Source organism: Siniperca chuatsi, linkage group LG1 (assembly GCF_020085105.1).
Source record: "Siniperca chuatsi isolate FFG_IHB_CAS linkage group LG1, ASM2008510v1, whole genome shotgun sequence".
NCBI lineage: Eukaryota > Metazoa > Chordata > Actinopteri > Centrarchiformes > Sinipercidae > Siniperca > Siniperca chuatsi.
In genome coordinates, this window is record NC_058042.1 from 6,530,665 (window position 1) to 6,537,565 (window position 6,901).

A 6,901-nucleotide genomic window follows, 5' to 3' on the forward strand; every position below is an offset into this window, starting at 1 on the left:
AGGCCATAAAACAATACATGGCAGCCAGATATAAATAAAGAAGAAGCACCCGAAAAGCTAAATATCTTGTTATTGTCATCTACCTCTTTCCTGAGATACAGTACATTTTGTAAATGACCACACTCTAACCCCAAAAACAGTGTATCTAACAAAAAGTGGAACAAAAATAGGTTGGATGTCAACTTAAAGTATTCAAATAAAATTGCTGTAATATCTGACTGGTGTCTAATAGGCCAAAACTGGTGGCAAATGGTTCAGCATGACAATAAAAAATGTACATGTTATATTCATCCTTGTATTTGTACACAATAGACAAGGGTATATTGGAAGGAATATTTACACATACATATACAGATATACTTGACCTAACATGACAGTCAGCACAAATGCATACATGCATACATACATATGGACATACCCACTCACCAACATTTTAGTTAGCTTTATTTGATAATAAAGGTAAATGCAAGAATGCAAAACCTGGTCCTGACTAAAAATTTTGTACAGGTCTTCACGCCAGGCAAGACAGGTAGGAAACATACAAAATAAATAAATAAATACAGCAGACCATCATCACATCAACGATCACCACATTGTTATATAATGAAGTTCAACCAGCAGTTTAATTATGGACAACATCGTGTGAAACAGCATTCACAAAAGTGTTAGATCAGTTGGCTGACAGTTGGGAAAATACCTCGGAAACAGCTCAAGATCTCAGTTAGAGGATATTTATTATGTGCAATTCTGGAGACACATGAACAACACAGCTTTTTTCTTTGGCACTTCCTTATCATTCTTTCACCCACCATTCCCATGTCACAGGAGAAGCCATGGGTTCCAACAAAACAAGAATCTTCATTTTTGGTCTTGTTTAAACATTTTCCTATGCAATTTTAGATCTCACCAGAGAGATTTTGCCACAAGCTCAGCTCAATATCATCTCCCTGCAGGCAGTGTGTAGTGCACATAATGACTGTTGTGATTTGCTGGTATTTGACGGAAATGGATGCGTCACTGCAGAGCTTCAGCCTCAGGCTATCTGGCACGTTCATGAATTTGCGACAGTCATCATGAATTACTCAGCATGTGTGGGGTAAGCGTTTGTCCAGTCTTGCACTCCACACCCAGAAAAGGATCATTTCTGTTATTATTAAGAAAGGGACTTTTCAATATATCAGCCATGATGCACAACAGGACACAACTTGCATTCAAGCATGCAATAGTCAGCTTTCACTGGCTAGACACTGCTAGTGATTCAATATTTAAATTATTCTCACAGTGTGGTTGTTCAGTGAGTGAGTAGGTAACAGTAGACGGTCTACACGTCATGTTATGGGAGACGTTAAATCTTATGAGGCAAAATGTGGGGAAGTTATTGTCATTTTTGATAAAAGGATTATTTTTTGATCAAATGATTATAATATAGGTCCAAAAGGTAAAACATTTGCATTATTATTCCTCTTAGAATATTGCCCTTTGAAAACTTGGGTTATAACAAAACATGTGCATTTTTGATGGAAATTATAGTCAGAATTTTGGAGCAGTAAAATATGTTTGAGGAAAAGGCTGAGATGTAACTATGAAGGCTAACGGGCTATGTCTTTCATCATCCTGCAAACTTCAATGGCTTTTCAAATAACACAAGGTTGAATCAATAATGACTGAATTTTCATTTTGGGGGAGATTTTCCTTTATTTTGAAATATTTGGACTCAGAGCAGTTTTTCACGTTGGTTGAGCATTTTTCATTTTTCAAAAGCAAGCCTTAATACAAAGCAGTGAACATTTGACACACACATCCATCACACATTCATGTATAATAAAAAGTATGAATAGATAAACACTTGCAAAGCAGCAGAACATGCAGTCTTTTAAGGGCAAGTCCACTGGGCATGTGCAGGCCAATTAGCAGCCATTGTAACAGACTCCCTCCCTACACCTCGCTGTTATCTCATGCTTCCTGGCAGCCACCATTGTTCCCGTCTACAAAATCCCAAGGCAACCGAGCCCAGCGACCTGTACACTGCAGCACTCACATCTATTACCACCATGAATAATCAAGAGAAACTAGTCATAGCCTTTATCACCTCTTTTCTACCATGGACAAATATCCACTTCAGTTTGCACATTTCTCTCACCTGAAATAAAAATTTTGGGGAGGAAAAACAGTATTGTTTATTGCTTGATGACTATCCCATTTTGACCATAGTCTCCTCATGGAGATGTGAAAAGGACATACAAAGACAGGGAGGAAGATAAAGTAGTGTTTCAACTGAAATGGAATTATTACATTCACTGGAAGTTTGGAAAGTTGATGCATCATTGTTCACGCAAATCATCCTGAATATACTGTATGTATTCCTCAGGTTTAGGTGATTACCCAATTTAATCTAAATTAAAACCTAGTTGCACATTTTTAAGTCACTGAAATGATTAGTCTTTATTTGCTCAATTAAAACATCATGGTATAAAACATTTGGTGCGTAAACTCCTCTCTCCCCACTTCCCGCTTGTTGTTACCCTCATGGAACTAATAGTCAGTGTGTGAGCCCCCAGGGAATTCTTTTGCCCGAACACCATGGGAGAACAGGCAGAGGTCAGTTTGTGCATCAAACTCTTTTACTTTTTTTTCTGGCTGCCCAATCTACCAGTTCAATTTGACGGGAAATGGAACATCATTTAGTGTCCTCACTTTAAATAAAACACCAAGTTTGCTTGATTTTGTCACACCTAAGAAAATACATTAGCTGACTTCCTGAACAAATCATCACCTACTGACCTGGAAACCAGTTTGAGACACACCAAGTTTATGTCTCCATGGTGCTAACTGTTTAAGTGATAAAGAAGGAGAGCAAAACACAGATGTCTCCTTCCCAAATCTGACTTAGTTGGATTTCTTTACACCACTTTAAGACATCACTGACAAAACTTTCATGGCAAAGCATGAAACTAAACATGGCAGGCAATTAATTTTAAAGGTGCCACTCCTTTTTAGTTGTAGGTTAATTATGCCCCACAGGTTTAAGTAAGTATGATACCTGGGATGGGCCTATTTAAATTGTTGTAACATGTCAAATTTGTTGCAAATAGACCCACTATAAAAATCTGCAAAATAGGTCAATAACTTACTGGACAGTCTTTGTTAATTGTCAAATGAACGCAACTGGATCTCCAGTTGCTCCAGAATTCTGCGGCACATGTACTGACATAAACGAGGAAAAGAGATCATATTCCTACCAAATTAGCTTCTCTGCACTGGCTCCCTGTAAAATCCAGAATAGAATATAAAATCCTTCTCCTCACCTACAAAGCCCTTGATGGTCAGGCACCATCAAATCTTAAAGAGCTCATAATACCTTACCCCTACTAGAACACTGTGCTCCCCGAATCAGGGTTACTTGTGGTTTCTAGAGTCTCCAAAAGTAGACTGGGAGCCAGGGCCTTCAGTTATCAAGCTCCTCTCCTGTGGAATCAGGTCCCAGTTTGAGTTTGGGAGGCAGACGCTACCTCCACATTTAAGAGAAAGCTTAAGACTTTCTTCTTTGATAAAGCGTATAGTTAGGGCTGGCTTGGGTGAGTCCTAAACCATCCCAGTTATGCTGCTATAGGCCTAGATTGCCGGGAGACTTCCCATGATGCACTGAGCTAATCTCTCCTCCTCTCCCTCTCCATCTGTACGCATTCTTATCCCATTAATGCATGTTACTGACTCGACATCGTCCCTCTACCATAGTTTTGTGCTTTCTCATCTCTCTCATCTCTCTCATCTCTCTTTCTGTCGCTTTCAGCAGGACTCTGACTCGGAGCTGTAGAGTCTTGACTGCCCCCATGTTACTGCTCAACACCTGTGACTACAATTATTGTTTATTTTATTAATATTAATGTTATTACCATCACCATTACCATTACTTTACATCTCTATGTGGAACTTTCATTGTGATACTGCATGCTCTCTTTTCTCCTGCTCTCTCTTTCTCTCTCTCTCTCTCTCTCTCTCTCTCTCTCTCTCTCTCTCTCTCTCTCTCTCCCCTCCTCCCCTCTCGCTTTCTCTCTCAACCCAACCTGCAGCAGCAGATAGCCGCCCACCCTGAGTCTGGTTCTGCTCGAGGTTTCTGCCTGTTGTCGCCAAGTGCTTGCTCGTGGTGGGAATTGTTGGATCTCTGTAAATAATGTTATAAAGAGTACAGACTAGACCTGCTCTAAGTGCCCTGAGATAACTTGTGTTATGATTTGGTGCTATATAAATAAACATTGAATGAATGAATTGAAGAGGTTTATATTAATTAAAAAAAGTTTTTACCATGCATGTATTACATTTCTTTGGAAAATCTGGTTTCACCTTGCTTGATGTAAAAATGGTCTGGTTTTGAGTCCAAGTGGTCTGCAATGTTTTGTACATAATTTCTCTCAGTTAAAAAATTGAATCTGAGACATACTCCATGAGGAACTTGAAAAAGGTACATCTTCATCACATCATGTTTAGACAGTAATTCTCAGTCCAAGTTTCTTTTCCTGGTTGAATAAGTTGGAATTTTCTGTTGCTAGTTGATCAAATGCAAAATGCAGCTGCCATGCTCCCAAGCATGTCACTGACCGATATCATGTTCATTTTTGTCATTCTAAAATGCTTGATTAGTCGTTTGTTTGAATGTTTTTTTTTTAATGATGTTCTTTTCAGACGTCTTTATTTTTAAGCCTGCTGTTATTTGTGAAAGTCTCTGGTTTTTGCATTTACATTTACTCTGTTCTCATTTATAATTAATGTCTGGACCACATTTCATGGCATTCTATCCAATAGTTGCTGCGATATGAACAAAAAATAATGGTCCTATGACAAGTAAGGGTATCACCAAAGTCATTAGCATCATTGTCTGAGAACCATGAATATCTGTTCCAAATTTGTGTACCAACTAATAGTTGTTTGGAAAAGAGCTCTACAATTAAGAAATTTTAAGCATAAAAACCAGCAAATTTATACACAGAGCAGCTCATCGAGGTGATTAGAAATATAGTATAGGGCCTGTTTTTACTAATTTTCTACAACCCAATTTAGCCTGTGTTTGTGCCATTTGTGCATTTGGAGAATTTGATGACACTTGACACTTGACTCTTACACTGACGAGTACTCTGATGAGAGTAGAGCATCACTGACATGTGCCAGACTTAAGATTGGCCAAAATGGAAACTTCCACAGAATACTCAGAGGGCTCTTTGCAGTTACCTTTCCCCAGACGCAATATGACATGGAGTCTATTCAACGGGAAACAAAGGCAAGCTGTGCGGAGGAGTGGCTGTATTGAGCAACTGCAGACCATTCCAAATAGGGATCTTTCAAGCCAACAGATTTCGTGTTCAGACTAGATGCACAAGTTCTCGTGAAAAAGACCTGTTTTACATTTATGACTTGCTTTGAATAAAATCACATTTATAATATTTGCAAATATGGGTTGCATATGCAGTATATGTTTATATGACCACATATACAGCATGTTCTGTATGGCTCAACATCACAGTGGATTTAGGAAAAGAAGGGGCACAGGGGATTACTTAAAGCAACACATGTTATATGTATTTTTTTACACATGATTTTTTTGTTCTGTAAAGGACAGAAAATACACTGCGCTTTCCTACAAGAAACACATTCATGCACTTTGGACTCCACATTATGGATGAGTCAGTGACAAGGTACTGTTTAGCCATGGCTCTAATAGATCCGTGGGTGTTGCTATTTGTTTTAATAAATGTCCTGGTAATGTGGTTACATACAAGGCAGATGAAGATGGTCATTGGTTGGCTGTTATTTTGAACATATGGTTTTTGCTGTTATTTTTATGGTTAAATCATAGAAGAGATCTCTTTTGGCTTTTTTATTTGTCGTAGTATGGCACCTGATGATTGGTTTGGTAAGTTTACCAATCACCATTACAATACAATGTTATCTGATTTTTGCAAGCATAATTTTAAAATAATAATAATAATTTAGGAAGATATAAATATGAATTTACAAATAAGGTTTTGATTCCTACTATGAAACAAGGATCAATTACTCTCATCCCCAAATCTGGAAAGGATAAAAAATATATAGAGAGCCTGAGACCCATAACATTACTTGATGTAGATTATAAATGATTTGCCCATATCATTGCCAATAGATTAAAAGAGGGTATGAGGTATTAATGAATCTCAATCTGGCTTCCTCAAAGGACGCTCAATTCATAACAACATCAGATTGGTATTAGATTTATTAGATTATGAAGATAGAATTGAGGATGATGGTGTCATTTTGTTTTTCAATTTTAGTAACGTGTTTGATAGAGTTTTTTTTTGAAACATTGGAACATTTTGGTGAATGCTTTTGGGAGGTGATTAGGATGTTATATAGAGATATAATATATATATTATATATATATATTCAAAGAGTTTGGGCACAATGCATAAATAGTTCAGTGTTGTTACATTTGGGCACATGCAAAAGGTTTGAAGTGAAGAGGGGAATCCATCAACGTTGCCCAGCTTCACCCCTGCTCTTCATTATGGTTGCAGAGGTGTTAGCAATTACCCTTTTCCTATTTTTAGAGAATGCAGCACAAATACCAAAAGCTTTCTTCTCAAAAGCTTCAGGGCTTTACTTGAATGTAAACATATGTGAATTGATGGCAATCCATGATCACCCTTTAACATCGATTCTAGGTATATCAGTTAAGAATGAAGTAAAATATCTGGGGATTACTATTTCAAAGTATTTAAGTTATAGAGGAAGCTATCATTGAAAATATTTTGAAGAAGAGTGAAATGATTTTAAATACATGGTTACTGAGGGATTTAACTATATTTGGAAGGATTCTAAAATGGAAGCCGTATCGAGACTAATTTACCCGTCCTATTCTCTGGCTATCCCT